General features: G+C 41.0%; 1 long non-coding RNA gene across 2 annotated transcripts in view; it reads right to left on the bottom strand.

Annotated features, from left to right (window-relative positions):
- The window catches only part of LOC125961414 (uncharacterized), a 57374-nt gene that overhangs the window by 23651 nt on the left and 19339 nt on the right, over nt 1-14384 (bottom strand). The window contains exons 2-4 of one of the 2 annotated variants that reach the window (XR_007472122.1): nt 12835-12934; nt 8408-8515; nt 151-215 (exon numbers count right to left, since the gene is read on the bottom strand). This is a non-coding gene — a long non-coding RNA (uncharacterized LOC125961414). The remainder of the gene's footprint in view (nt 1-150; nt 216-8407; nt 8516-12834; nt 12935-14384) is intronic. The other variant, XR_007472121.1, reaches the window with a different exon arrangement.

The raw sequence follows: 14384 nt of genomic DNA, 5'->3' as shown, positions 1-14384 counted from the left end.
TCCAAAGGTACCGTTACATGTGGATCAGGTCCTCAAGAACTGTGGCAGACACTCTCCATTTTTCTGGCAGCTCAAACCCTTTTTGCATCCTTCCTAGGCACGGGAGATTCTCCACGTTGTAAGAACTGTCACCTACCATAGAAGGCTCACCTTCCCAGCCTCCCTGGCACCTCTTGTACAGCCACAGTCAGACAGCCACTGCAGATCCTGAGGTCCTGCCAGGGAGACAAAGCAGGCACCATGTGGAATGCATTCTGGTGATTGGAGTGGGAGCCCCATCCAGGCTCTGGAGGCAGCAGCTGCAGGGACGTTAGGACTGCTGTCCAGAGCATACAGGGTGATGCAGGTGGTGCAAGCTGCAGGGTCTGAGTCTGCAAGGGGACATCAGTGTCCCCCTGGAGCAGTTCTGCAGTGGCATTGTGGGCATTCTTCCTGGCTGAGCTGCCTCCAAGCCTGGTTCTCAGTCTCTCATGAAGATTCTCTGACCACAAAATATCATTTCCCACTCAAAACAGCCAGAGATGGTTCCTACTGCAACTCTGAATGCTGACTTTAGGATGAGTGGTTTGAGAGTGGTGGGAGACGAGGCTTCATGAGGTATTTGTGACGTAATTTGACACTGAACAAATGTCTATTAGGACTTGGCTATATAATAATAAAATTTAATTTCTCAGACAATTCAGAAAAGAATGTATTAAGCACATGAAAAATTATGCCGCCTCAGTAATAACAAAATTGCAAATAAAATCCAACATTATTTTTATTTCAGAGAGCTGGAAAAGATTTTTTAAATGCTCGGTGCTGATAAAGATGTGGAAAAATAGACATTTGCGTTCCGTCAATATAAACGTTTTGGAAAGAAACCTGCAATAACTAGCTAAGTAATTCACTAACTTTATATGGCCATGTGCCTTGATCCAGCAGTTTCACTTCTAGAAATTTACCTAGGGAAATAATTAGATGGGTACAGAGGAAATTCAGATAGATGGGGATAAAAACGTCAGCTTTAGTTCTGATAAAAATTTTTTTAGAGGATGTTTTTAGGAGTGCGTCCACCTGGGCACAGCCCACCCAGGGAAAAGCTATGTTTGTCAAAGATTGTTGCCTCAAAGATTGCATGGTTCTGGGACAGAGAGGAAAGGGAGCAAGTTGCAATTAGCCTTTTAATATGTTAGCCCGTCCACCTGAGCAATGCGGACCAATGGCTATCACCCATCTATCAAGTAACTCACTCCTCTGTGGGGTGGGAGCAGGAGTGTCACTGTGATTGTGGTCCCTCTTTAGGGAAATGTGAGACACAGAAAATAAATGTTCCCTGCCCAGCATCATCGTGTGATTCCATTTTTGCTTTGAAAATGTGTGTATGTTTGTGGAAATAGATACACAAATAAGCCTGAGATGGATGTTTGATCAGTAGTTCTCCCTGTGGGTTGGGACTATGAGGAGGATCTTTAGTTTTTCTTTATTATTTGACTTTCAAAAATACACAATAATTATTTTTCATGAGAAAAAGCTGAAATGTTTCTATTAGAAAATGAAGTTTCTGTTCATATTGAGTGTAATTCTTACTTTATGTAAATGACATCTAGTCATACAGCAACCATCTTTTATAGTTAGCTAAACATTGACAATCAAGCGGTACAAGTTCCACGATGAGAGAAACGGCTGGGATTCTCATGTGTTCTCTGCTGTCCTTTCAATGTTTGGATGTAACCCAAGTCCCTCCTCTGCTATCCCTCAGACGCCCTCTTCAAACCCTCTTTATTAAAACCCATTTCTCATGTTTCCATTGTACCTTGAGTGAGAAGTCATTCTCAGTACGTTAATTTACTGTGGGAACACACGAGTCACAGGGAGGTATCAGGATTGAAAAATAAAGTGTTTACAAATAATGATTCTTTGGGGGGACTTGAAGGCAGTAAATCTGGAATCTGGTAAACCTGTGTCCCAGATTTTGTTAGGGTCGCTGTTTCAGATGCAGTTCATTAAAATGAAAACTAAAAAAAGAAAAGAAAAGACAAGAAAAAAGGCAAGTGATTGGTATAAGAGGATTATTGGTCTCTTTCACTTACCTTTTCATTTTCCCCCATTCAATCAGCTTGTATTTAAGACTAAAAATAAACCTATTTAAACTCACACCTGAAAAATCAGTAAGATTTAGGAGGTAATGACAAGGAGGACTGTATCTTTTGTTTTCAGAATTTCAATACCACACCTGCTCCTTCTACCTCCACTGGCCTCTGTTGAAGTCCTACTTTGTTGCAGGCACATGGAAGACAATGCTAGTTGTCTATCTAATATCTGTTCTCTTTTCCTCCTTGTTAGCAGAACCCCAACTTTGTTTAAGCACGCAATGTGTCCAGATTAAAAAAGTGCTCTTCCACCGTCTCCCTGGCAACCAGGGGTAGCCATCTACCACAGTTCTAGTCAGGAAGACTGAGCTGGTCTTTCTGTCAAACTTCAGTTTCCTGATACATGTGCAGTCCCTTCCTACCTTCCCCTTGTTGTCCTTTTGCCTTTATTATTCTTCCCATTTGGAATACAGATGTGATGGCTGGAAAAGAAGTAGCCATCTTGTGACCATGGGGATAAATGCCTTATGCTGAGGGTGATGGAGCAGAAAGAAGGAAAGGTCTGAGGGCTTCACTGACCAGCCCTCGCCTATAAACCTTCAGACTTCCTGTTGTATAAGACAAATAAATCTCTACTTTTTAGGCCAGTGGCTCAGGGTTTTCTCTTATTTGCAGCCAAAAGTATTCTTTTAAAAAACTGAGGGATTTACATAACATAAAATTAACCATTTTAAAGTGAATTCAATTCAGTGACATTTAGCACATTCACAGTGTTGTGCAACTACCACCTCTATCTAGTTCCAAAACATTTTTATCACCCCCGAACCAAAAGAATTCTTAATTGACACAGGTGTTAGACCAATATTGTCTTATTGAATGCTCAACAGTCCTAATAAAGTGGATATTGGTACCAGACATTTTCTATCCAGCATGCCTTCTTCCATGTCCTGGTAACAGCACACAATTTCCCTCTGGGGAAACAATGTCTTCCCCACAGTCTGTCCATGTCATTTGAGTACTGTTGACACCATTATGGCTCCATCATGGGCATGTGGATAACCAGAGCATTGCTGATTTAGGGATAGGCTTAGGGATGGGCACATGACACAATTTGGGCCAACGGTCAAATGGCTGGAGAGGGGTGTTCTATTTTTCATTAGAAAAATATGTAAGCCAGGAGCACCTGGCCGCCATCCTGCTCCCATATGGAGCTGGTCAGCCTGAGTGTGAAGCTGACATAGGGGAAAACGGAGACAAGAAACAGAGTCACCAGGTCTTGATGAGATTTTTTTTTTTTTTTTTTTAACATCTTTATTGGGGTATAATTGCTTTACAATGGTGTGTTAGTTTCTGCTTTATAACAAAGTGAATCAGTCATACATGAACATATGTTCCCATATGTCTTCCCTGTTGCGTCTCCCTCCCTCCCACCCTCCCCATCCCACCCCTCCAGGCTGTCACAAAGCACCGAGCCAATATCCCTGTGCCATGCGGCTGCTTCCCACTAGCTATCTACCTTACTGCGTTTGTTAGTGTGTATATGCCCATGACTCTCTCTCGCCCTGTCACAGCTCACCCTTCCCCCTCCCCATAACCTCAAGTCCGTTCTCTAAGAGGTCTGCGTCTTTATTCCTGCTTTACCCCTAAGTTCTTCATGACATTTTTTTCTTAAATTCCATATATATGTGTTAGCATACGGTATTTGTCTTTTTCTTTCTGACTTACTTCACTCTGTATGACAGACTCTAGGTCTATCCACCTCATTACAAATAGCTCAATTTCATTTCTTTTTATGGCTGAGTAATATTCCATTGTATATATGTGCCACATCTTCTTTATCCATTCATCCGATGACGGGCACTTAGGTTGTTTCCATCTCCGGGCTATTGTAAATAGAGCTGCAATGAACATTTTGGTACATGACTCTTTTTGAATTTCGGTTTTCTCAGGGTATATGCCCAGTAGTGGGATTGCTGGGTCATATGGTAGTTCTATTTGTAGTTTTTTAAGTAACCTCCATACTGTTCTCCATAGTGGCTGAACCAATTCACATTCCCACCAGCAGTGCAAGAGTGTTCCCTTTTCTCCACATCCTCTCCAGCATTTATTGTTTCTAGATTTTTTGATGATGGCCATTCTGACTGGTGTGAGATGATATCTCATTGTAGTTTTGATTTGCATTTCTCTAATGATTAATGATGTTGAGCATTCTTTCATGTGTTTGTTGGCAGTCTGTATATCTTCTTTGGAGAAATGTCTATTTAGGTCTTCTGCCCATTTTTGGATTGGGTTGTTTGTTTTCTTGTTATTGAGCTGCATGAGCTGCTTGTAAATTTTGGAGATTAATCCTTTGTCCATTGCTTCATTTGCAAATATTTTCTCCCATTCTGAGGGTTGTCTTTTGGTCTTGTTTATGGTTTCCTTTGCTGTGCAAAAGCTTTGAAGTTTCATTAGGTCCCATTTGTTTATTTCTGTTTTTATTTCCATTACTCTAGGAGGTGGGTCAGAAAGGATCTTGCTTTGATTTATGTCATAGAGTGTTCTGCCTATGTTTTCCTCTAAGAGTTTGATAGTTTCTGGCCTTACATTTAGGTCTTTAATCCATTTTGAGCTTATTTTTGTGTATGGTGTTAGGGAGTGATCTAATCTCATACTTTTACATGTACCTGTCCAGTTTTCCCAGCACCACTTATTGAAGAGGCTGTCCTTTCTCCATTGTACATTACTGCCACCTTTATCAAAGATAAGGTGTCCATATGTGTATGGGTTTATCTCTGGGCTTTCTATCCTGTTCCATTGATCTATCTTTCTGTTTTTGTGCCAGTACCATACCGTCTTGATGACTGTAGCTTTGTAGTATAGTCTGAAGTCAGGGAGCCTGATTCCTCCAGTTCCTTCTTTCGTTCTCAAGATTGCTTTGGCTATTCGGGGTCTTTTGTGTTTCCATACAAATTGTGAAATTTTTTGTTCTAGTTCTGTGAAAAATGCCAGTGGTAGTTTGATAGGGATTGCATTGAATCTATAGATTGCTTTGGGTAGTAGAGTCATTTTCACAATGTTGATTCTTCCAATCCAAGAACATGGTATATCTCTCCATTTATTTATATCATCTTTAATTTCTTTCATCAGTGTCTTATAATTTTCTGCATACAGGTCTTTTGTCTCCTTAGGTAGGTTTATTCCTAGATATTTTATTCTTTTTGTTGCAATGGTAAATGGGAGTGTTTTCTTGATTTCACTTTCAGATTTTTCATCATTAGTATATAGGAATGCCAGAGATTTCTGTGCATTAATTTTGTATCCTGCCACTTTACCAAATTCATTGATTAGCTCTAGTAGTTTTCTGGTAGCATCTTTAGGGTTCTCTATGTATAGGATCATGTCATCTGCAAACAGTGACAGCTTTACTTCTTCTTTTCCGATTTGGATTCCTTTTATTTCCTTTTCTTCTCTGATTGCTGTGGCTAAAACTTCCAAAACAATGTTGAATAATAGTGGTGAGAGTGGGCAACCTTGTCTTGTTCCTGATCTTAGTGGAAATGCTTTCAGTTTTTCACCATTGAGGATGATGTTTGCTGTGGGCTTGTCATATATGGCCTTTATTATGTTGAGGAAAGTTCCCTCTATGCCTACTTTCTGCAGGGTTTTTATCATAAATGGGTGTTGAATTTTGTCAAAAGCTTTCTCTGCATCTATTGAGATGATCATATGGTTTTTCTCCTTCAATTTGTTAATATGGTTTATCACATTGATAGATTTGCGTATATTGAAGAATCCTTGCATTCCTGGAATAAACCCCACTTGATCATGGTGTATGATCCTTTTAATGTGCTGTTGGATTCTGTTTGCTAGTATTTTGTTGAGGATTTTTGCATCTATGTTCATCAGTGATATTGGCCTGTAGTTTTCTTTCTTTGTGACATCCTTGTCTGGTTTTGGTATCAAGGTGATGGTGGCCTTGTAGAAGGAGTTAGGGAGTGGTCCTCCCTCTGCTATATTTTGGAAGAGTTTGAGAAGGATAGGTGTTAGCTGTTCTCTAAATGTTTGATAGAATTCGCCTGTGAAGCCATCTGGTCCTGGGCTTTTCTTTGTTGGAAGATTTTTAATCACAGTTTCAATTTCAGTGCTTGTGATTGGTCTGTTCATATTTTCTATTTCTTCCTGATTCAGTCTTGGCAGGTTGTGCATTTCTAAGAATTTGTCCATTTCTTCCAGATTGTCCATTTTATTGGCATAGAGTTGCTTGTAGTAATCTCTCATGATCTCTTTTATCTCTGCAGTGTCAGTTGTTACCTCTCCTTTTTCATTTCTAATTCTATTTTGAGTCTTCTCCCTTTTTTTCTTGATGAGTCTGGCTAGTGGTTTATCTATTTTGTTTATCTTCTCAAAGAACCAGCTTTTAGTTTTATTGATCTTTGCTATTGTTTCCTTCATTTCTTTTTCATTTATTTCTGATCTGATTTTTATGATTTCTTTCCTTCTGCTAGCTTTGGGGTTTTTTTGTTCTTCTTTCTCTAATTGCTTGAGGTGCAAGGTTAGGTTGTTTATTCGAGATGTTTCCTGCTTCTTAAGGTGGGCTTGTATTGCTATAAACTTCCCCCTTAGAACTGCTTTTGCTGCATCCCACAGGTTTTGGGTCGTTGTGTCTCCATTGTCATTTGTTTCTAGGTATTTTTTGATTTCCTCTTTGATTTCTTCAGTGATCTCTTCATTATTAAGTAGTGTATTGTTTAGCCTCCATGTGTTTGTATTTTTTACAGATCTTTTCCTGTAATTGATATCTAGTCTCATGGCGTTGTGGTCAGAAAAGATACTTGATACAATTTCAATTTTCTTAAATTTACCAAGGCTTGATTTGTGACCTAAGATATGATCTATCCTGGAGAATGTTCCATGAGCACTTGAGAAAAATGTGTATTCTGTTGTTTTTGGATGGAGTGTCCTATAAATATCAATTAAGTCCATCTTGTTTAATGTATCATTTAAAGCTTGTGTTTCCTTATTTATTTTCATTTTGGATGATCTGTCCATGGGTGAAAGTGGGGTGTTTAAGTCCCCTACTATGAATGTGTTACTGTCGATTTCCCCTTTTATGGCTGTTAGTATTTGCCTTATGTATTGAGGTGCTCCTATGTTGGGTGCATAAATATTTACAATTGTTATATCTTCTTCTTGGATCGATCCCTTGATCATTATGTAGTGTCCTTCTTTGTCTCTTTTAATAGTCCTTATTTTAAAGTCTATTTTGTCTGATATGAGAATTGCTACTCCAGCTTTCTTTTGGCTTCCATTTGCATGGAATATCTTTTTCCATCCCCTTACTTTCAGTCTGTATGTGTCTCTAGGTCTGAAGTGGGTCTCTTGTAGACAGCATATATAAGGGTCTTGTTTTTGTATCCATTCAGCTAATCTGTGTCTTTTGGTGGGAGCATTTAGTCCATTTACATTTAAGGTAATTATCGATATGTATGTTCCTATTCCCATTTTCTAAATTGTTTTGGGTTCGTTATTATAGGTCTTTTCCTTCTCTTGTGTTTCTTGCCTAGAGAAGATCCTTTAGCATTTGTTGTAAAGCTGGTTTGGTGGTGCTGAACTCTCTCAGCTTTTGCTTGTCTGTAAAGGTTTTAATTTCTCCATCAAATCTGAATGAGATCCTTGCTGGGTAGAGTAGTCTTGGCTGCATGTTTTTCTCCTTCATCACTTTCAGTATGTCCTGCCACTCCCTTCTGGCTTGTAGGGTTTCTGCTGAGAGATCAGCTGTTAACCTTATGGGGATTCCCTTATGTGTTATTTGTTGTTTTTCCCTTGCTGCTTTTAATATGCTTTCTTTGTATTTAATTTTTGACAGTTTGATTAATATGTGTCTTGGCGTATTTCTCCTTGTATTTATCTTGTATGGGACTCTCTGTGCTTCCTGGACTTGATCAACTATTTCCTTTCCCATATTAGGGAAGTTTTCAACTATAATCTCTTCAAATATTTTCTCAGTCCCTTTCTTTTTCTCCAGAAGAAGAAGAGAAAAAGAAAGGGACTGAGAAAATATTTGATGAGATTTTTGAGCTTCCAAATGTGGCTGGGTTAGAAGCCAGCTCTAGCTTCAATATTTTCAAATACTGAAGTGAGTTAATCTCCTTTTTCTTTCTTAAACCCATTTGAATGGAATTTCCCATTACACGCAAAAGAGTACTACCACTCACTCAAGAGTATACCGTCCCCGTTTTACAGATGTGAAGCTTGAGCTTCAGGATGGTATAATTTGTCCAAGACCACCCAGCTTTGAACTGAGGTCAGTATCCCTCCAAGGCTGGTCAGTTTACCACTAAGGAATCACTTACCTACTTCTGTTCCATGCTGGCTGTGTCCAAAGCTGGGAGTTAAGGTCCACCATCTTGTTAGTGAACGCAAATCTGTGATTCTCTTGGGTCCCAGGCCGAAAACACTTGCTGGACATAGGCAAGAAGAAAAGTAACATTTCCTTGAACAGATTAATGGACTTAGTATTTACAGTTAGCTATTTTTGAGTTAGTGACAGCAACCTCTGTGGGTTATTTATTGGATTGCACACGACTCTGAAGCAAAACAGCTTTGATATGGTTTCCCAGTGACCAGATGAACTGTATTATTAGGCAGTTGATAGAGGGCTTCCTAATTACAAGAAATAAAAAGAAAAATCTGAGGGCTTCCTTGGTGGTGCAGTGATTAAACATCTGCCTGCCAGTGCAGGGGACACGAGTTCGATCCCTGGTCCGGGAAGATCTTACATGCCACGGTGCAACTAAGCCCCTGTGCCACAACTACTGAGCCCGTGTGCCACAACTACTGAAGCCCGCGCCTAGAGCCCATGCTCCACAACAAGAGAACCCACCGCAACGAGAAGCCATGCACTGCAACGAAGAGTAGCCCCCGCTCACTGCAACTAAAGAAAGCCCGTGCGCAGCAACGAAGACCCGACACAGCCAAAACTAAAAATAAATAAATGAATTTATTAAAAAAAAAAAAAAAGAAAAATCTGAGTACTCCTTCCCCTCCAACATTCTTTGCAAAACATGCTTTGCTAGGCCCTGGACTAGTTCACTAAAATGTGTCACTAGCAAAATATCGAAGAGGCAGAAGAGCCTGAAGGAAACAGTTTTATTGAGTGCCTCTGTGACAAAAATATCTTCAAAGGGAGTTCTATCAATTTTATTAAGCTACATTGTGCACTTTTACATGACAAGCATATCAAGCACAATAGCATTTGAATTAGCAATCAGGTTTTAATAGTATTTGACACTTCCCCACCTTGTACTGGCAGAAGCTGTCTCTCTGAGGAGAGATGCCAGAGAGGAAAAGTCAGCCTCCCGTGGAGAGATGGGTGGCGTCCGAAAGTTCATTTGTGAATTTGTTGGTTGTTGCTCAGAACACGTTTTTCCCACAGTAAGAATGGTGGTTAGGGTCCTGTGCTGACACTTAAGAGCCAAGTGAGCCCCTTTTATCGATTACAGGATTTTGGTTGCAAATAATAGAAACTAACTCTGGTTAATTTAAGCCAAATTACTGGAAGGATAGCGGGAGCCCTGAATCAGTGGGAAGGTTGAGGGACCAGACTTTCCGAGAGGGAGTCCCAGAGAGCTATGCAGCAGACCCACAGTAATGACGGCCATCACAACGTCTGACATCACCCCGTCTACCAAAAACCTGATCCTTCTCGTGGTCCTCCACCTCAGTAAATGGCTCCTCAGGCCAGCGTGTTGGAATTGTACTTGACTCTCCTATTTCTCTCACGCTTCACATCCAGTCTTTTGGTAAACCTGGTTAGCTCTACTTTCTAAATATATATGGAATGTGATTACTTCCTATTCACCCCACAGTTACAACCCTGGTTCTAGGCAGTATCATTTCTCACCTGAAGTACTACCATCACCTCCTCGCTGGTCTCCCTGTCTTCTCCCTCAGTCTACATTCCACTCAGCAGCCAGAAGGATTAAGTTAAAATGGTTGCCTCATGTCTTAGTAAGTGGCTTGAGCTGACTTGATCCAGTTCCTGACACCTCTCCTGCCTTCTCATCCACCATATTTCCATTCCATCCCTCTGCTCCAGCCACATTGACTTCCTCCTCTCTGTTCCTCAAACATACCAAGCAGGCTCCTGCCTCAGGGCCTTTGCACTTGCTCTGCCTTCTGCCTGGAACACTTTTGCAGAGCCTCTCTGTTCAAAAAAGTTTCCTCTGATTGCCCTCTAAAATAGAAGCCATGTTTTCCTCATCTCTCTCACAATCTATCCCCTTCAGCCTACTTTATTTTTCTTCATAGCCTCATCACCACGTGATGTTATATAAGACACAGATGTGTTTATAGTCTAACTCCCTCTTAGGATATAAGCTACTTGAATTTGTCTGTTTTTTTCAATTCCATGTCCTCACACTGCACATATTAGGTGTTCAATAAATTTTTTTCAGAGTGCATGGATGAACACATGCATGGGTAAATACAGGAACAGCCCTGTGGTGGAAACAGACTCATTAGTCATTGTGCTCCCACTGGAAAGAATGAACTCCAATAATTTTCCATTTCAAAAATCAAATTTCAGGGAGGGGTTTCTGATGAGTGTATGTTGACTAACAGGCTCATATCTTACCAAAAGGAGAACAGGATGGAAGTCCCATGAGCTTCCCCAAAGGGAAGAGACACTCCCAAAAGGAAACTACTCCTTATTTTCAACAAATGGTAATGGTTCTTGGGACATAAGTGAGGAAGCTCTGCCCACCAACATGTGAAATTACGCATAGAAATGAAATAACTTTCTGTTCCAGTTTGGGATAGTTGATGCTTCCAGTAACCAAAACCCAAGTTAACAGTAGCTTAGACATACAAGGGCTTATTTTTGGGGCATAACAAATCAGTGAGAAGGCAGTTGCTGGTACTGGTTCAGTAGCAACACATCAGAATCTGGGCTGGCATTTCTGTGATCTTCTTGGTCTTTCCCTCATGGTCACAATATGGCAGCCACTGTCCAAGTTTCCTGCCTTCACACATCCTTCAAAGGAAGAAAGGGGTGGAGGACAAATGACACAGTGTTTTCTTCTGGTACATCTCTCTCTAATCACAGAAGGAAATATCCTTACTAGGAGTTGTCTGAGACTTCCCATTTTCTCTTTTTGGTAAAACTGGAGGACTTGGGACAATGCCCATTTAGCCTTTCCAGTCTCTATGGTAAGAGCTGGGCGTTGAGAAGGGTGTTAGAAAAAAAAAAAAAAAAAGCAAACAACTCGATTTTTAGGGACTTCCCTGGCAGTCCAGTGGTTAAGATTCCGTGCTTCCACTGCAGGGGGCCCAGGTTCGATCCCTGGTTGGGGAACTAGGATTCCACATGCTGAGAAGGGTGTTGGGAATGCTTTTAGGTGGTTGACCAAAGCTGTCTGCCCAAGATCAAACAGCTAGAGGGTTAGGACTTGATTTAATCTGAGTTTTGTCTGGTGCCAAAGTCTATCTCTTGGGCTCCAGGTTAAACTGCCTCTTGGGAGGAAGGTTTTGTTTTCCCTTTCATTTTGCTTTGTTTTGTTTTTAGATGCTGTCTAGGTAGCCAGACACAAGTGGCCATATATTATATGATTCTGTTGATATGAAATGTCCAGAATAGGCAAATCTACAGAGACAGAAAGTGGATTATTGGTTGCCAGGGTCTGGGGAGTAGCAGTGAATGAGGGAGGGTGACTACTAATGGGTATGAAGTTTCTTTCTGCGGTGATGAAGATATTTTGAAATTTGATGGTGGTGGTGACTGCACAATTTTATGAATATACTAAAAATCACTGGATTGTACACTGAAATGTAGAATTTTATGGTGTGTGAATTATAATAAAGCTGATATTTAAAAAAAGGTAAATGCTGAACATATAGTTTTTGTAACCCCCTACATTTAAAAATACACCAGGATCTTCAAAACATCAAAATGCCCTATGCCTCTCCTGCCCTCTCAGGGCTCTTGGGCATATTCACCCCTGCTGAGCTCCCCGGGGTCCAACCTGTCTATTAACTTCCCCTGCCCTCCTTTCACAGATCAGCACTCATTTCTCTCATTCCTTTTAGGTTTCCTTTCTAGGTATTTTTCCGTATGTACTCACACATGAAAAACAATTTATTTCCCTCGCACTCTCATGACCTCATTAAATTGCAAATTCCATGAGACGGTACTTGACATTATAGCTAATATTGTTTCTACGTAGCAGTTGCTCATGTGTCGCTAAGTGGAGGGTCCGATTATAAAAATATTTGAGCAGGACTTTAAGAAGCTCCACAGCAATATTAGACTAGCTGCTTTAGGATGGACATTCTCAACCCAGGCTGTGCTTTAGAACCCCTGGGTAGCTTTTCCAGTGCTGGCGCCTGGGGTCCATGCCCAAAGCTTCTGATTCCATTGGGATGGCGTCAAGGGTAAACCTAATATTCAGCAAGAACTGGAACAGTGGTTTTCAAATGAGAGTGATTTTGCTCCCTGCCCAGGGCACATTTGGCAATGGCGGGAGGTGTTTTTGGTCGTCACAGCTTGGGGAGAGGTATGCGCTGTTGGCATCTTGTGGACCAAGAGAGGCCAGGGATGCTGCTAAACATCCTGCAACGCCCAGGGCAGTCCTCACGACAAGTAATTATCTGGCCCCAAACGTCAGGAATTCCGAGGTGGAGAAACCCTGGGTTAGAGGAGTCAGAGAAGCCTGGCTAGCTGCATCATACGAGTTTAACTCTGGGGCAGATGGTGGCAAGTAGAAACGCATGAACACTGTACCCAGGTAGCCAAGTGGGTAATCATGGGGGTTCAACGCAGCTTTGAGTTTGATCTCCTCATGTGTTCCATGGATCCAGACCTCCTTTGTTGATAAGCTCACCTGAAAGCAAGCCAGAAGTTAGGTTGTTAAAATTCTTATTTTTACAGGCATTCTACAGCTAAAAGCTATCAACTGTCAACCACGATGAGCAATTCACGTTCAAAATGAAGAACTTCTGACAATTACCATGTGTCTTTATGCCTTCGGCATGCTTTCAGAATTATTGCTTTCATTATGGAGCAAAACTTGGGCCACAGCAACACACTCCAGACAACAGTACGCCAGCGTCTGTGATAAGGGGAACAGTAGATAAGAACAAACATCCACAGGCTCAGGAGAGAAGCCTCCGTGGGCCAGGGTGAACACCCAAATCAGATGCAGATCATTCCAAAGCCATCGAAGCAACAAGCATCCTATACACCTTGGGACAAATGTTCACTCTGCGGATTTCTGTTTGTTTGTTTAAAACCAATCACTTGATATGATCTCATAAGCTATTCGAGAGATTGCTATCATGGATAATGAAAACAAAATGACAGGCAGATAAATTTAGTTGCTGTTTAAGAAATCTTGTAAGGTATTCTCAGTAGTATAAAGATAAGGAAATCTCATAATTGAAAGAGCTGAAAACAGCATTAGCACTAGAGCACATAAGGAGAGTAAGGAAATCAATTGTGGAATGTAGGAAAGAAGTTCAGATAAAGCCGAGCTCCCTTCAGTGAATAAAACTGCCCACTATGAAAGCTAGGCGACCTAGCCTAGTGCTTTTCAACCTAGGCTGACCAATAGAACCTCCTGGACAGCTTTAAAAGCTCTGATGCCCAGGCTGTACTCCAGACCAGTACAGTCTGAACCTGTGGGGTGGGACCAGGTTACAGCATTCTGTAAAGCTCCCCAGATGGTTGCACTGAGCAGCCACATTTGAGACCCACTGGCAAGTACTCCCTCTCTCTCCCCACTGTGGTACAGGGTGGCATCTTGGCTTGGCTCACATCATACCCCGTTGCACTTAAATCTTGAGGGACGTAGAGGTACTTTACTTAGTATTTGTAGCAAAGGCGTTGGGACAGTGTTGTGAGCTCAATGGCAGAAATATCCAGTAGCAGCAGTGGCCATGCTACTTGGGTAACTGGGTATTAACAAGAGTTAAGGTCCCTCTGGAGTGACCTTGAAGTGGTTCCTCTGACACAACTTCCCTTGCTTGGTTCCTGCTCATTTTTCCAGCCTTCTTCTCTTTTGGGGGACTTCCTGATTTCCTGCCAACAAATTAATTTCTGCTAAGTTAACCAGATTTGGTCTGTTACTTGTCGCCAAGAACCCTGATGGGTATATTTATTGAATGTTTTCTTGAAATTGACAAATTAAAAAAAAAAAACCTGTTTCAGCTTCATCCTAAGTAATGGTATCCATGGAATCACTTTAGATGTGTTAGTTTTATTTTTCTGAATATACATAAAATAAATACACAATGTTAGAAGTAGACATCTCTATGCTACTTAAAACTGTCCTG

Source organism: Orcinus orca, chromosome 16, assembly GCF_937001465.1.
Source record: "Orcinus orca chromosome 16, mOrcOrc1.1, whole genome shotgun sequence".
Lineage (NCBI taxonomy): Eukaryota > Metazoa > Chordata > Mammalia > Artiodactyla > Delphinidae > Orcinus > Orcinus orca.
This window is presented reverse-complemented; position numbering and strand designations above follow the sequence as displayed.